This window comes from Lepisosteus platostomus, chromosome 5 (genome assembly GCF_059453375.1).
Source record: "Lepisosteus platostomus isolate fLepPlt1 chromosome 5, fLepPlt1.hap1, whole genome shotgun sequence".
Classification (NCBI taxonomy): domain Eukaryota; kingdom Metazoa; phylum Chordata; class Actinopteri; order Semionotiformes; family Lepisosteidae; genus Lepisosteus; species Lepisosteus platostomus.
The window spans coordinates 61,197,586-61,214,716 of NC_142615.1; the positions used below are offsets into that span (position 1 = coordinate 61,197,586).

At 41.6% G+C, this 17,131-nt stretch overlaps 3 non-coding genes across 3 annotated transcripts; 1 reads left to right on the forward strand and 2 right to left on the reverse strand.

The window, feature by feature from the left end:
- Positions 1–7,441: 7,441 nt before the first annotated feature.
- trnai-uau (transfer RNA isoleucine (anticodon UAU)) lies at positions 7,442–7,535 on the reverse strand. The gene is made up of 2 exons: positions 7,498–7,535; positions 7,442–7,477 (listed from the first exon to the last, which is right to left on the reverse strand). It is a non-coding gene; the product is annotated as a tRNA-Ile (tRNA).
- A 3,905-nt stretch (positions 7,536–11,440) lies between these two features.
- On the reverse strand, positions 11,441–11,512 carry trnat-cgu (transfer RNA threonine (anticodon CGU)). The gene has a single exon. It is a non-coding gene; the product is annotated as a tRNA-Thr (tRNA).
- Positions 11,513–13,378: 1,866 nt separating this feature from the next.
- On the forward strand, positions 13,379–13,451 carry trnak-uuu (transfer RNA lysine (anticodon UUU)). Its single transcript has one exon. It is a non-coding gene; the product is annotated as a tRNA-Lys (tRNA).
- Positions 13,452–17,131: the final 3,680 nt, after the last annotated feature.

The window sequence follows — 17,131 nt, forward strand, 5'->3', positions numbered from 1 at the left end:
ATTCACATAATGGAATTTGGACGGCTCAAAGTAGTCTATTCCTTTTACACCTTTACTTGCCCGCTGAGTAGAGTTTTAACCAACGGCAGCAGAAGTATCAGTAATAGCAACAGTGTGGTTAGAGTGTCACAATACACTCTATGAAAGAATTGCGGCTTCAGATCGTTTTGTTCTGTTGAAGCTGCCTACAGGCTCCGATTTGCTGACATTGGCTGTGATCTTTTTCATGAAATTCTTCACATATTTGAAATATTTAATTCGGGTTCGCCTAATACACGGTGCAACCCGTACCTGCAGCAGAATGCTGTGGCACATGAAGCCGTTTTGTTTATCGGTTGTAAGGATTGAGGAGCGTACTACAAATCGAGCAAGCGAAAAGAAAATTAAACAGGAGTCAGGAGTTTTTGGATTGCTAATCCATTGTGCTCTGCTCATCTAGGTTCAAATTCCATTCTTGTCATGGTTAAGGCCTGAGACGTGTGTGTTTTTTCTAAACGGTGTTTGCATTTGTTTCCTCCTTTACTCCTGTAAACTCAGGATTTTTTTTTCCTTGGTGGCAACAATACGCTTCTGTAATACAGTAAATGGTAGACTCTGCTTTCAAATTAGCTGCACCAGGCATTCGGATACAGAAAAACACAGGGATTTAAAATTCAGGAATATGAATGGCCAATTGCTTACAGCTAGGGTTTTTACGTTTTCTTATTTAGCGATTTGTGTATCAATCTTTTAACAATTCATTAAAATGCTAACAATATGTAAAATCAAAACAACAGCACCTTTAAATGCTGGGGAGACAGGTAGTTGTTTTTTTCATCAGATGCCAATCTCTAATGCTGTGTGTGAGAGCTTACGTACCTTTCCTTTTCTCACATTTTCTGACAACTATTCCAAAGGGGCACCCTGTCAGCTCCTAATACTTTTTAAAAGTCTGCCTGCATGTTTGATTATTGTCGTTTTATTTAGAAAAAGTTCAATATTGATCATAACTAAAGAAAATTAGGATCACGAATAAAAAAAGGGCTGAAGATGCGAGTCGCTCTTGAATCAGAGCTGGGCGACACGGGCTTCTGTTCTGATATGATTGTACGAAAAGCAGGAGGAATCTCTTCTCTCCTATGGAGCATGAGCTGAATCAGGAGTGAGACATTTCGTATGCTCGTGCATATGTTAACGCATGACCTACATCGTAAAACTAAATTAAAAACTAACATTAAGTTGTCAAAGACATTCATTTATATACAAACAAGAGACACACATAGTAATGATTCTACATTAACTTGTCCTGCACTGATCAGACTAATTGAAATGTACAGTGCCTTGCGAAAGTATTCGGCCCCCTTGAACTTTTCAACCTTTTGCCACATTTCAGGCTTCAAACATAAAGATATAAATTTTTTATTTTATGTGAAGAATCACCAACAAGTGGGACACAATTGTGAAGTGGAACGAAATCTATTGGATTTTTGAAACTTTTTTAACTAATAAAAAAATGAAAAGTGGGGCGTGCAAAATTATTCGGCCCCCTTGCGTTAATACTTTGTAGAGCCACCTTTTGCTGTGATTACAGCTGCAAGTCGCTTGGGGTATGTCTCTATCAGTTTTGCACATCGAGAGACTGAAATTCTTGCCCATTCTTCCTTGCAAAACAGCTCGAGCTCAGTGAGGTTGGATGGAGAGCGTTTGTGAACAGCAGTTTTCAGCTCTTTCCACAGATTCTCGATTGGATTCAGGTCTGGACTTTGACTTGGCCATTCAAACACCTGGATACGTTTATTTGTGAACCATTCCTTTGTAGATTTTGCTGTATGTTTGGGATCATTTTCTTGTTGGAAGATAAATCTCCGTCCCAGTTTCAGGTCTTTTGCAGACTCCAACAGGTTTTCATCCAGAATGGTCCTGTATTTGGCTGCATCCATCTTCCCCTCAATTTTAACCATCTTCCCTGTCCCTGCTGAAGAAAAGCAGGCCCAAACCATGATGCTGCCACCACCATGTTTGACAGTGGGGATGGTGTGTTGAGGGTGATGAGCTGTGTTGCTTTTACGCCAAACATATCGTTTTGCATTGTGGCCAAAAAGTTCGATTTTGGTTTCATCTGACCAGAGCACCTTCTTCCACATGTTTGGGGTGTCTCCCAGGTGGCTTGTGGCAAACTTTAGACGAGACTTTTTATGGATATCTTTGAGAAATGGCTTTCTTCTTGCCACTCTTCCATAAAGGCCAGATTTGTGCAGTGTAAGACTGATTGTTGTCCTATGGACAGACTCTCCCACCTCAGCTGTAGTTCTCTGCAGTTCATCCAGAGTGATCATGGGCCTCTTGGCTGCATCTCTGATCAGTCTTCTCCTTGTCTGAGCTGAAAGTTTAGAGGGACGGCCAGGTCTTGGTAGATTTGCAGTGGTCTGATACTCCTTCCATTTCAAGATGATCGCTTGCACAGTGCTCCTTGGGATGTTTGAAGCTTGGGAAATCTTTTTGTATCCAAATCCGGCTTTAAACTTCTCCACAACAGTATTACGGACCTGCCTGGTGTGTTCCTTGGTCTTCATGATGCTCTCTGCGCTTTCAACAGAACCTTGAGACTATCACAGAGCAGGTGCATTTATACAGAGACTTGATTACACACAGGTGGATTCTATTTATTACCATCAGTCATTTAGGACAACATTGGATCATTCAGAGATCCTCGCTGAACTTCTGGAGTGAGTTTGCTGCACTGAAAGTAAAGGGGCCGAATAATTTTGCACGCCCCACTTTTCATTTTTTTATTAGTTAAAAAAGTTTCAAAAATCCAATAGATTTCGTTCCACTTCACAATTGTGTCCCACTTGTTGGTGATTCTTCACATAAAATAAAAAAAATATATCTTTATGTTTGAAGCCTGAAATGTGGCAAAAGGTTGAAAAGTTCAAGGGGGCCGAATACTTTCGCAAGGCACTGTATACTAGTCTGCCTGGATACGAGCAGCAGACCTTACTGTGAGGGTTATCAATATACAAAGTATATAATCTCGAAGAGATGCAAATACAAAGAGATACACAACAGAGAATATATGTCAATATATATCGTTCGGTTACCAAATCGCTAATCAGTGTTATTACCCACTGTTACTCTAAACTCGGAAGTAAATACATTACTCATGAATTAAATTGATAACAACTTGTGTTGAGGTACAATTGAATTCTCGAGACGCAATGTAGAACATGGGGTTTACTTATCCACTGTGTATGGATTTGGAATTTCCCGGCACGAACAACAAACTAGCTGACAAGCTCTGTTGCAGCCTCGGTCCCAGCGGTTGTCCAATGGGCATTGTCCCGGCGTCCTCTGGCTACCGGCCAACCAGTCGAGGTGCAGCTCGGAGTAGGACGGGCGGAGGAATCTGACTGCGGCGCGCAGGGCAGTCGTTGCTCCGAGGGGATCCGGCTGGCTAGTAGAAAGTCTCTATGCACTATGCACTCTATGCAGTGTGACGGCTAGTCCTCACAAGTCACTCTTTTGCCCGGGAAGAATCTGGTTCGTTCCCGGTCCAGCGCTGCTTCTGAATAAGCTATTCAGGTTGTCGACGAGAGTCCAACTGTGGGCTGCCGTTGATCAAGCGGAGCGTTCACGTTGGTAGAATTCTGAGTACGTACGGGATCCTCGGCCCCGCGCTTAGAACAAAGTCCAAGTCCCTTTGCAGACAACAGCCTTTGTCACGTGATTGTCTCTGAGGATGCGCGAAAATGGTCAAGGAGAGCCCTGATCTGAGCTTGCGCTCCCTTTTTGACCAAGACACAGATGTGTTCTGATTGGTTGAGAGTTTGGCGGGAATTGGAGACCCACATGGTGTTACCACACCCTGCCAGTCTCTGATTGGTTGATCAAGGTGAGATACGAGTCACTTACTCCTGAAATGCAGTCCAGATGTCCATTTGGCACTCTCTAGACAGACAGGCGCCAATGGATGACCATTGATCATGATAGCCAGGCTTATCTAAGTGCATCCCCGTTTGGGAGCTGTCCCTCATCAAAAGAAAACATCTTAAATCAGCCTGCATGAATACTTTCTCTGTGGCTGCACCACAGAGATGGAGAGTGAGATGGGGCCTCATTAAGGAAAGCACAGCAACGCTTAATTCTGTTGTAGCGGTGAGGCTTAAATATAAGGCAGAATTAAGTGTTCTGAGCCTTCCCAAATGAGGCCCCATTTCTCTGTTCATCTCTGTGGTGCAGCCACAGAGAAACCATTCATGCAAGATGTTTTCTTTTGATAAGGACAGCTCCCAAAGGGGGATGCACTTAGCTAAGCCTGGCTATCATGATCAATGGTCATCCATTGGCGCCTATCTGTTTAGGGAGTGCCAGTTGGACATCTGAACTGCATTACTAAGTGTCAGGAGTAAGTGACTCATACCTCACCTTGATCAACCAATCAGGGATTGGTAGGGCCGAGTAACCCACGTGGGACTCTGATGCCCATGGAACTTTCAGCCAATCAATGAGCTGAAGTTCCTCCAGGTAAAAACAGGCAACACAGAGAGCCTGAGAGATTCAGATTCAGATTCAACAAGATTCAGATTCAGATTCAACAATTCTAAAGGGAATTCAAAGGAGAAGAATTCCAGGGCAGGACGGCCCAGGAGCAGAAGGCTCCCAAGGGCAGGACATTCTCGCAGCGCGCCTCCTGACCATCCTGAGACTCAGCCCGGACAACCACGGAACGGCCAGTGTGTCCGAGTGCCAGAACTTTCCTTTGTTTTAAGAGTCTAGAGTGGAGGTTGCCAGAGAGTAACCAGCAGCAGGCCTCGTGAACAGGACGGAACTGTGGAAAGCTGAATCACTATTCAGAACTAGCTCTTCATCAGGAATGAACCGGTCCTCTTCCTGACTTGCTGGGACCCACAGTCATCTTTTCTCCTGTGCACAAACTTTGCTAGTTAAAGCCAACAATGAGCATCAGCAGCGCACCGTCGCAAGCCGCACAGCACAGCCTGGCACGGAGCCAGAGAGCGTGGATTGGACAGCAACAGCCTGCAACTGTTCCTTTGTGCCCGCAGGAGATCTGAATCCCCAAAGATTGGATGAGTATTCAACTTCAATGCATTACAGCTCGAGAATTCAATTGTTATCCCAACCAGTTGATATCAATTTAATTCCTAAGAGTTATGTACTTGTTTGAGTATCTAATGTAGAAGTTGTAACCAAGTTCACTTTACGAAACGGTCTTAATGAATGATATACTGAACGTATGTCCTCTTGATATGTGTAACTCTTTGTAACTGACCGAATATACCTTTTGTATTCTGATAACCCTCTCGATAAGATCTGTTAGGTTTATATGCATATTCTATGTATTAATAAATGTATCCTCGTGTATTAGTACCTGTGTGCTCGTTGTTTGAGTTATGTCGCATGGTTGGATTCTAAAGCCACCAAAAGAATCAACTTTGTGATTTACTGCTACAATTAATAATTGTCTCAGTAAATGCCCAAACCCTACAGAACTGGTACCTTCAGAGAGCCACTATGATTACATATTTGGCGTCCCTGAACCGGTTTTCCCTACACTGTCTTATTACCAAGCATTGCTGCTACAACTGCTTAAATTCAAACTAAACAGGACTATGGGAATGAGATTTGATTTCGAACTGGGTTTTAAATAAATAGGACCGCTGCACTACATTGTGCTTTATGTAAGACAAAAGGTGGGCTTCCTGTGTTTTCGATAACTCAGTTATAAGAGCGGAGGAATATAGTGGAAACAGCTGGGAACTCTTTGTTCTCTGGTTTGAATCTGGCTGGAAGAAAGGTGTTTTTTATGTTCTTTAATCAAAAAGTGAAAATTTATCTTTCACTTAATTGTCTTATTTTCTAGGCTTGTAGACTCCTCACTCTTCCTAAAAGAAAGTGCTGCAGATAAAGATACAGTAGTTGTCAGAAGTTTAGTTCAGTGGTAGAGCACATACAGGCTGTATGTGGTTGTTTTCAATCGCCGGCGTCTCCACTCTGGATTTCTTCCTAAGCGCGATATCTTTCCTTACTTGTGTGTGAATTTCAGCGCAACACATAAACCCTTTGTCTGTTTTATAAAGATTATATTTAAAATCAGTTAAAACAAAAAAGTACCAATTACATACACGTAGAAAACACATGTATCTAATTTGAAAATTTGGGCAATGTATTACTAGTAGTGGAGCTGAGCTCACAGAAGAGCAGTTGATATTGTTAAACCACGTATTATTTTTAAATGACGCTACTAAGCACTGGCACGGTGTTTGTGCAGTCCTACCCAAGCTTTCTATCGACTGGATGAGTCTCCTGTTCCATCTCCAATTCTTTCCGCACATTTCGCCTGTTTCACCACCGTTATCATTAGACTATAGCCACTAATACGAGAATACTGTTCTGAAAGACTGTCTTAAATAATAATGTTGAAAAGGGTAAGGATAAGAGTTTTTTTCATTAAGGTAACCATACATCTGCCTGTATAGTACAACTTATTATCTGTATCCACAAATCCCCAATATTAATGCTGTCTCCTGAGAAACACAAGTGTAGAGTCAAATAATATTACAACAAATCTATTCAATTAACACCCCTATGTGACAGAACACATTTAAGACTTACACCCCTTTTAAATATGTATTTCCTTCATTTCAGTTCTCTCCCCGGGATACCTGAAAATTCATTATAGTATAATAAAGTCTGTGCATGCATTACCTGTAATACAGCTACTGATATAGATAACATTAAACTTCATTATTAAGATACTACACTTTTATTAATAAAATATGTATTGATAAAATTCCTTGTGAATAATTGTAGTGTCTGGAAAGCAATTGTTCATTACTTAATGACGATATTATTTCCACTACATTCAGGACAGTTCCAATGTAATCTATTGTTCCACTTCGTCTGCTTAGTCTCCTACTTTAGTAACATCTAATGGGGAGCAGCTGTTATTTTAGGTTTGTTGCAATTGAGAACAGGTTTGCTACAGAGCTGCTGACAAATTTCAGCAGCCAGTTTGTTGCAACTGACCCGTTGTAGCTACCAATCAGAAAAAAAAAACGCAACAACTTCAAAAGAGAAAGAACATTAAAAACAAATCTGGGGAACAACAAACACAGAATCTAATGCGAGAGCTTTATCAAGTCTTCAGTGCTCCTCTTGTCTCAGTAGACCTCTCTCATATATTTGTGTACAGGTCAACTGGAGGTACACAGCTGATAGTAATTTAAGTAGGGAGCTGCATCACAGCATGCGTGGGCTGCAAATGGAAAAGTATAGGTTTATTCCATGCTGAAAATAGAAGTAAACACAACGTTTCAGCTGTGGAAACTTCTTTGATTGTGACTCGAAATAAATCTTTACTTGTTCGTTTGATGTTAATTTATCTCCATCAAATACCTAACAGTATCTAAACTCGACAGTTGCTCTCAGTAGCTAAAGACACTGCTCCAGGTGAGGCTTGAACTCACAACCGCGGCATGACTCCGCTGTGCACTGCTGTATAAGTACCGCACGCTGACCGATTGCGCCACTGGAGCTGTGCAAGTCATGCTCCTCATACAGACTGACGCTGCAGAAACACAGGGTGAAAACGGTTTCGGTTGTGGATCCATCTATACATGGGGAACACTAAAATAGCAAGGAAAATACTAGAAAAGAAACTGAAAGAATTGTGCTAACAGCAAAGGGGAACTGAGGGAGGTGGTCAGACAAGTAAATCAGCCTGGCAGATTATTTGTATCGACATGTTTTGAGTCAATCAGCAAACAGATTTCTCTTCATGTGCCTTAAACTGTGCAGTTTGTATCTTCGCTGTAGATAGGTTTCTTCAGAAGTCCAGTAAACTGACAATAATGGAGAACTAGCTGACGCACCCCGTCGTGAAGACCCTCTGTAAGGTGATTACATGTTTCAATTTCAAGTCGCCTCCTTTACACTCAATTGCAGCCCCGAAACTTAGAGAAAGCATGAGAAATGGCTTCAATTTCAATGTGAAAGTGCAGTACAGGCTCGATGGCTTCACATCTCCCATCAATCAAATAAAATTGCAGTAAAGCGATCTAAATATGACTCTTAAGTACTGGGAAAGATGATTATTTTGAGCGTGCCTCCCAGGGTCTGCTACGAGGCTGAAGTTGGCTTCTTATTCGCCAGCTTCTTATGCGTGTTTTTCGTTCCACCTTAAATGCTGCTGCTGTGATGTTATGTCGCCTTTCGCCTGTAGATGGCTCTCTTCGATCAGTACTAATCCGGCTGGAATACTGTAGACATCTTCACTGAAAAGGAATATCCAAATAAATAGCGACTGTCCAAATTATATTTTTGTATGGAATATATTTCAGAAAATCGCAAACCAATTTTAAAAACTCACCACAACAAGGACTTACACTGGGAAAAGGTGACTGTACTTTCTGCTTATTGCTACTGCCTTCCCCCGATTATGAAAATGTCTCACAGTTCTAACACCGACGTGTGAAAGACAATGTAACAGACTATCAAAATCCTGAAGTACAAGAAATTTTAATGCACCAGTTTTTTAAATATGACCCTCTGATCCTGGCATGTCAGTATACATTTCGAAAAAGTATGGCACCAATCGCACGAATTGCAATGGCACAAATTGTTGAGAATATCACTGACCTTGCCGATATTTGCAGGGGATACGGATGTTTTGCACATGTTGAACTAAAACACGTAAATATTGAGCTTCTTAGTCAATATCACCGGGAATGTCCAATAATGACGAACATCAGTAGCTTCAAGGAAACTTTGACTCGCACATGGAGTTTTATCTTCAAATGGAGGGTGGGAGAATTTATTTGTACTCTCGTTGCTCATTAGCTAAACTATTTTAAAAATATGACACAGATTTGTTCGAGAAACTTGTAATCGCCTTAAAGAGAGTCTTCTTGAAGATGTGCACCAGCTAGCTCTCCACTGTCAATTGACAGGACTTTAGGAGAAACTGTTCTCATACAACCAACATACAAATTACACATCTTAAGGAACATGAAGAGAAATCCGTGTACTAAATAACATAAAATTGTCGCTGCAAATTATCACCAAGCTGTTTTATGTGTCTGACCACCTCTTTCCTACATTGCAGCGAGCACAAATTTTTCTGTTTCTTCATCGCAATTTTACTGTCTCTTTCCCCCATGTGGAGATAGATCCACAGCTGAAACTTTAGGTCAGTTCCTGTTACTCTGTCCGATTGAAAGAGCTGTATTAAAGGCACTCCCATCTCTGCAGGAAAGTTATTGCTGCTCTCAACACAATATACTGCAGCCAAATATAGCGATACTGTCACTGCCTGTGGGCCACGTGTTCCTGCTGGCAGTCTATTATGTCATGTTCATCCACACCCAGAAACATTACTTCATCGCTATTTTACTGTCCCCCATGTGGAGATGGATCCACAGCCGAAACTTTAGGTCAGTTCCTGTTACTCTGTCCGATTGAAAGAGCTGTATTAAAGGCACTCCCATCTCTGCAGGAAAGTTAATGCTGCTCTCAACACAATATACTGCAGCCAAATATAGCGATTCTGTCACTGCCTGTGGGCCACGTGTTCCTGCTGTCAGTCTATAATGTCATGTTCATCTACACCCAGAAACATTACTGCTGGAGCACAAGAGTTATATAGGCGCAGTCCATAGAGCAAGAATCTCTTAATCTCAGAACTGTGGGTTCAGCCCCCACATTGGGTCCCTCTGTGTCAATTTGACCCCCCCAATCCTCCTAGCATGACCTGATGGCGTAACAGTGATACCCAGTACCCAGCGTAATTCAGCTTTCTTTCCACTTGATTCAGATTTTGATCTGAAATCATCGGCCAAACAAGAGTTTGTCTTAATCGAGGGAGATCTGCTCACAAGCAAGTATTAAACACTTCAGCATTTTCTGTTCGAATACCACACTTTGTCAAAACACTGCCGCTTCTTAAGCTAATAAGTAACGGTTTTTGAGCACGCATTGTATTGTTAATGCTTATATTAAAAAAGCATAAATTCACATAGTGGAATTTGGACTGAACAAAGTAGTCCAGCCCTTTTTTCAACATTACACAACATTGTCACACATGAAACCTTTTTGTTATTCGGTTCTGAAGTTTGAAAATGAAAATAAAACGGGGGTCACTTCATAGGCTTGAAAGAAGTCCAAGCAGCATAAAAACCCGCGAATTCTCACAAAAGCTGCACCTTTCTTCTGCTGCTGTTATAAATAAGCCTTAAACATTTGAATGCATGCCTTACTGCTGCTAATCCCATTCACGTGTTTACAAAGCTTTTTTCTGTCCGTTATGTTTTTGCTAAGCAGTTTCTCCGTTTTCCTCGTACTGTGATTGTCAGCGAGCACAACACGACTGAAACAGTGTAAAGGCAGGTAAAAAAGACAGGGTAAAACGCCTGATTGTCGGGAGTGGGATTTGAACCCGTGCCTCTATTTGGAGATCGAAACACAAAGCTTAAAAGACACGAAGCTGTGAAATTACTGTTTTAAACCGCTTGAGTAGCCTGAAAAAATGGGTACTGATTGCACCAGTCGCATCCGATTTTCCGTAACTTTAGAACGATTGATACGACTGGGCAAACACAATTTATGGCGTTTAGCATGACATGGAAAACGGTACCGGAGGATTCGGGTCCAGACTACCAGACTCAGAAACTGTTTTTGCCCCGCACTATCAAACTATTAAACTCCCAGCCTCTCTCACTCTCTCCTCACCTCTCACCTATGATCTGAACCTCACGGTGCCTTCTTTCTTACCAAAAATCCAAACACACATTGAAAATCTACCTCTACCATACATGTCAAAAGCTCACTCCCCATCATTTCTATCCCTTTATTTCATTCTTTTGATGCATGTTTTTGCACATAACCTGTTTTGTTGTTTTGCACACTGCCTGTTGTTGTTTTTTGCACATCGGCTGTTGTCTTTCTTTTGTTATACAATTATATTGATGTTGTGTTTTTTTCTTTGTACTACTTATGTCCGAGAGCTAGCTAAATAGCATTTCGTTATACCATATACCTGTGTATGAGTATAATGACAAAAAACTTGGACTTGAACTTGACATAGTCTTGCAGGCAGTATATTATTTTATCGTTTACTCGTATAAAAAACACGGTCTTCTCGTTCCTAAGTCAGATTTTTAGTGCTTTCAAACGTTACTTCCCACCTGGACTGACAGCTCACCAGATCTGTTTGTGATCAGACCATGGAGTCGGGGGCTGTACCAAGCGCACGTTCCTTCCCATTGCTGAGGCGATCATTCGGAAGATGGGGTGAAGAGAGATAAGCTTTGTCGACTAAAAAACAAGGCAGGATATGGAAGAATACTAATCACTGGCGAAAGTTATGTTCTCTTACTATTGAGATCCCTACATTGCGAGTTTTTTTAAGACTTTGAAACTAAAGGAAAGCGGTGACAAATTAAACAGGCACGGGTGGGGTTTGAACCCACGTTCTTCGGTTCACGAGACCAACGCCTTACCACTTGACCACCGCCCCTTCGAGTAAGTCTGGGAATAAGGTTGTTCAAATTATTTTTTTCTGAATCTGGTTTACATCGCCAAATGTAAACCGGAGGCAGCAACAACAATAAAAGGGATACTTGTCCTTAAACTCAGACGTGATGTTCTGCAGACATGTGCACAATGTCCTGTTTTCTTGCAGTGTAGACATTTTGCTGTTCACGCTCCGCATTCATCTGCTTTGTGCGTTGTTAGTCCGCACCTGTAACATGTAATGTCAGCCGTCCCCTGTTCTTCTATTTCTCTAGCATGACTGTGTCCTGCTGCTCGGCTTTTTTTTTGTAAAGTTTGAGCGAGCGCCCCGTTCAGTGTCACTTTGTCACTGTGGTCAGAAAGCATTCTTGATTCTGCTTGAGCTGCTTCATGAATTCTAGCGACTGTAAGAGCTCTTTTTAAAGTCAGCCCTTCCTCCTGCAGCAATTTATAGTCTCTTATGTGCACATTTTTCGACAAGTTGATCTCTTAACATGTCAGTTTCCAATACTCCAAAGTCAAAAGATTTAGCCAGTTCTCTTAGTGCAGTCACAAAAGCATCAACAGATTCGTCCTGAGACTAAGTTCTCTGCCTAAATTTATGCCGTTCCAAAACCGCATCTTTTAAGTGCTCTTGATTAAACTATGCATAGAAAAACAGCACTACTGATTATTTTCATGGACCGATGCACACTTGTTCTGTACAACTCGAGTGATAAAGCCCTGTCTGCAAATATTGTAGAAGAAAATAAAAGGTGAAACAACGCCCCAACCACAGGAATGGTAACAGGAAGGATCGTGTTCTTATTTGATAAGTCCTTTTGAGATGTCTTGTCAATGCACACAGGCGTTAGAGCTGAATAATTTACTTTTAGTGGTGTTTTTAAACAAAGATGGAACATGTTATTTCTATACCAGGAAGAAAGGAGCAGACTTTAACTTTAAGAGGCAAAAACGACACCTTATCAAAGCTAATATTAATTAAAATGACATCACAACAAAAGAGTGGAGCCTTGAGTGAATACAATTAGTTTTCATTGGACGTCTGTGTCTCCATAACTTTGTAGGTGAGAGAGAGGATTGTGATAATTTGCAGGTGCTTCTCGGAAGTGCGTTGGTGGTACAGGCGCCTTCCAAATAATTGAGTCGGGTTTGAATCCCAGCCAGTACAAACCCAAATCTTTTCAAGATAATTTGTGGTCCGCTAACACATCTTTTGAAACACTACAACAGGTAACACCCCGTGTGAAACATCATGAAAATCTGTTAAAGCCTGAGTTTTACATACTCTAACGTAAATAAACGTTAGTGTCTTCCGGTGTGTGAGCCAATTTCTCCCAAAAATATTCGTTAGTCTGTCGGGAGGCTGTGCAGGGTGTTAAGAAATAGAATTTCTAAAAGACAGGCTCCCTAAGCTTAACATCAAGTCAGAAAAAATGCTGTTTTCTCTACAGAAATGCTCTTTACATTTCAGCACTGTTGCAACTCCCTTTATAAAGGGTGTGCACACGTATACAACCACGGCATTGAAATATTTTTTTTTAAATTATTGTTCCAAAAAAATGTTCTATTTGTTTTCTTTTTAATTTTGTTGATTAAAAGATTTTATTAAATGTGAAAAAAATCTGAATGTGAAAAAAGGTCAAAATGCTATTGAAAAAAAAATCAGTAATGTGAGGAAAGAGGGATTGTGGGAGCCCCTTGACTTCCCATGTCATGATGTATTTCTCACTCATTCTACTGGGAGTGGTGCCGTCGCTTCTGGATAAAGTCTGTCAGTGGTCATTCCAGACGGGTCAGGTATGACTGCTCTTCGACACAAGAGACACGTGACTTGCGAGGCTCGCGACAGTGTCAACTCTCTCTCAGAGCCCGAATAGTTCAGTCGGTAGAGCATCAGACTTTTAATCTGAGGGCCCAGGGTTCAAGTCCCTGTTCGGGCGGCTGTGCCGTTCTTAAGTCTATTGTGAATGTCATTCTAAGTAGTCTTTTATCTTTCACTCTTCTAGCTGTACTGTGGTTATTTTAAATGTCCATTACTTGTATTTACAGTAGTGTATTTAGTGTTTCATTTCACAAACCGAAAATGTTCAAGTAGATCTTGTCACTCTACTCCACGTAATCATCTAAATTAAATCACAGTAGAGTACAGAACACGCAGTGAGGAGCTCACACAGTGAGTACTCTTGAATACGACAAGAGGAAAGGCACACTGCACATCTGCAGAACATCACGTCCGAGTTTACAGTGACAGCAGAGGTTGGAAGCGAAGTAGTTTTTTTATTACTCGCTCGCTGAACGATCTCTCAAGAAACCTCGGTGGAGATTTAACGGGTGTCTAATAATCACGTTCAAAAAGGTGACGATACGTTTTTTTTTTTACTAGGTAGCCTTAATGGCAACACGGTGTGAGTAGATCTTAAAGCAGCAGCAGACAGAGTACCTGTAATGGCACCGCAGTGCTTTGAGTTCGGCTTTTCTTATTTCTTCTGCAGAACCAGTGGTGTCGGAATATACTGATCCGCATAAGAAGCGCTTTCGGGTTCTGATCATTTTTATTGAGCGCTACTCTAAACTTTACTTTTGCTCGGGCTAGTTTTCCCCATGAAAAAAAGACATATCCCTAATTACATAATTTCACTTTTTTTCTTATCAACGAGTAGAAAGAAATAAAATATGTACTTCATTATAAGTACCACAGGCAAGATGGCTGGTGGTCTAAGGCGTTGCGTTCAGGTCGCAGTTAACCCTGGAGACGTTTGTTAAAATCTCACTTCTAATAAAGAGGTCTTTCTCGTTAGAATAGAAACGATAGAAGCCTTAAGCAGGAAAAAAATCACAACATCTCGCATTTCACGTGTTTAATGTTAACTGTCTCAGTGGTTGCCTCGGTGATTGATGGCTCTTCTCTCTCGCAGGGTGACGGCAAACTTCTTCAGAGAGGGAGTCTCCCACGCACGGCTTTTCTTTATCAAAAGCTGAGACAACAGAAACAGGCTTCAAACTGACGTGAATTACTTCTTGAGCGTTTATGACCGTCTTTAAAAGCTGAGAGCAGGTGAAAAAGTCTTTGAAAATGAGGAAATGACTGCTGACGCTCAGCTGCAGACAAGCGCTCCTCATTAGTATAGTGCTGAGTACCCCCGCTTGTTGCGCGGGAGACTGGTGTACGTTTCTGTGACAGGGCGCTGGTTTAATTTTTTAACAACCTGAGTTCACTTAAAAAGTGTGTACTGTGTCCTGCGTTTCGGACTTGTTACTGCGGTAGAATATGGAGATCATCTCCAGCTTTGAGTTCAACTGCAACAAGAAGTCATGCTAAATGTAGTATAGTGAGTAGACATCGCCAGACAACAGAACGAGAGAGTAGAAGGCAGGAAAATATGGTGTAAGGGCGTGATCTGTGTAGTTAATAAAATAGTTAATATAAAAACGTCTCTTTATTAAGATACACAACATTTATGGCGACAAGAGATGGACTCAAAGCAAGCAGAACACTGCAGATTTTAGTTCTCTTGCTGGTAGAAACGAACTTCAGAATTTTCGGACTTTTCGTTTAGTTTGCGCCATGGAAGATATGGCAGCCGCGCCGAGAAGCTTTGCTTATGCCCAGCTTTTTCCACCGTTTCTACTGAACCTCGGAGCACCGGATTTGTATACGGAATACAAGATATGGATGGAGTCTTACAGATTTTTTTAAATAGCCAGTGGATCTACAGAAGCTCCGGATGCCGTGAGACGGGCTACATTACTGCACTGTATCGGGGCGTCCGTGCAGCGGATTTTCGTCAACCTCCCTGGAGAAAAAGGTACATATGAACAGACTGTAGCTGCCTTAGACGCTTACTTTACACCGCGGAGAAATGTGGGTTTGGAACGGCATAAATTTAGGCAGAGAACTTAGTCTCAGGACGAATCTGTTGATGCTTTTGTGACTGCACTAAGAGAACTGGCTAAATCTTGTGACTTTGGAGTATTGGCAACTGAAATGTTAAGAGATCAACTTGTGGAAAAATGTGCACATAAGAGACTATAAATTGCTGCAGGAGGAAGGGCTGACTTTAGAAAGAGCTCTTACAGTCGCTAGAATTCATGAAGCAGCTCAAGCAGAATCAAGAATGCTTTCTGACCACAGTGACCGGGGTAAAGTTAGCTTGAAGTTAGAAAACGATTTTGGAACGCCTGTAGGGCTTTCGCAAAATCTCTTAGAATTACAAAAACACATGCTTTGTGTATAAAATACATTGTGAGTGCTTTTTCAGCCTTCACTTCTTTCGTTTTTATGACGTTTTTTTGACCACAATCGAATATTCTTTTGTCCATATCTTCGCAATGGAAGCACAGAACGCCTTCAAACCAAATGCATTTTAAAGACCACGACTTGTGGATATTTCCACAGCCTCTACACCAAACTATCAGTGAGCTTATTATCTTTTTTTAAACCTCCGGTTTTTCATCTATGCGTAATTACGCACGAACTGGAACCCGGGGACCGCTGTGTGCACACGTTCACAACGCGAGAAATACTGTTCAATACGGTCAATATGACCATAGGAAGCAGAACAGCGCAGTCTCCAATTACCCAGACTGTAAGCACGGGAATAAAGCTTTGTTTGATTTCTGAAACCCCTCCTTTACGTCCTGTTTTCATTCAGGTAAGGGTCAACTATATTGACAATACTACTGACAGCAGGAAGATTAAAATATTCTTTACTCAGCGGCTTATTAAAAACAGCTCCCATGATGTTCCAACCGATTTACACAGAACACTGACACAGCTTTGTGTTCTGAATCTCTTTTTCTCATGCTTTTATTTAATGTGGCACAATGCACTGGGGTAGGGGTATTCTGTTCACAAACCAATAGCATTTAAACCACAGCACCCACAATGCTGCATGTAAGTGTTTTGCACACTAAGCAGGTCCTCTGACTTTTCCCAGCTTTGTTTTGGGTTGTGGCCCCTTTATTTTTTATGATTTTCCGAAGATAACACTAAAGGTAATACACTGGGATAGGTGGGTCTTTTTTATGGCTCAATAGCAATTCAAATACAACAGCCACACTGCTGAAACCAAGTGTTTTACACACCAGACAGGCCCCCGAACCTCATACAACCTTGCTGTTGCTGTGGCCCCTTTCTTTATTTTTTATGATTTTCTGAAGATAACACTACAGGTAATACACTGGGATAGGTGGGGTCTTCTTCATGGCTTCATGATTTTTTGACTGTAATCAAGTGTTGTGCACACAAGGCAGGCCTCCTGACCTTTCACAGTCATGCTTTGTTGTGTGAAACTTTAATTCTCTTTTTAGGATTTTTTGAACATGGCAACTTCCACCGAGATGAATGGGGTGCTCTTCAATAGCTTTTTCATCTATACACACAAGCGTTTATAACCAAGACACTCAGAACCAACAGAATCAACCTGAAGTCATAGAAAATCAAGAATGCCCCCGAGACACCTACACCCCCCTCCTGGACCACTCTGGTATCAACACCCCCAAACCAATCCATACCAGCTAATAAGACTCAGAATCGGTGCAACCCTCCAACCTGGACCAAGAGCAGGATGGGACAAGAACCTGCAGCACACTACGCACCCCTCAGACCTGTGGTCAAGGG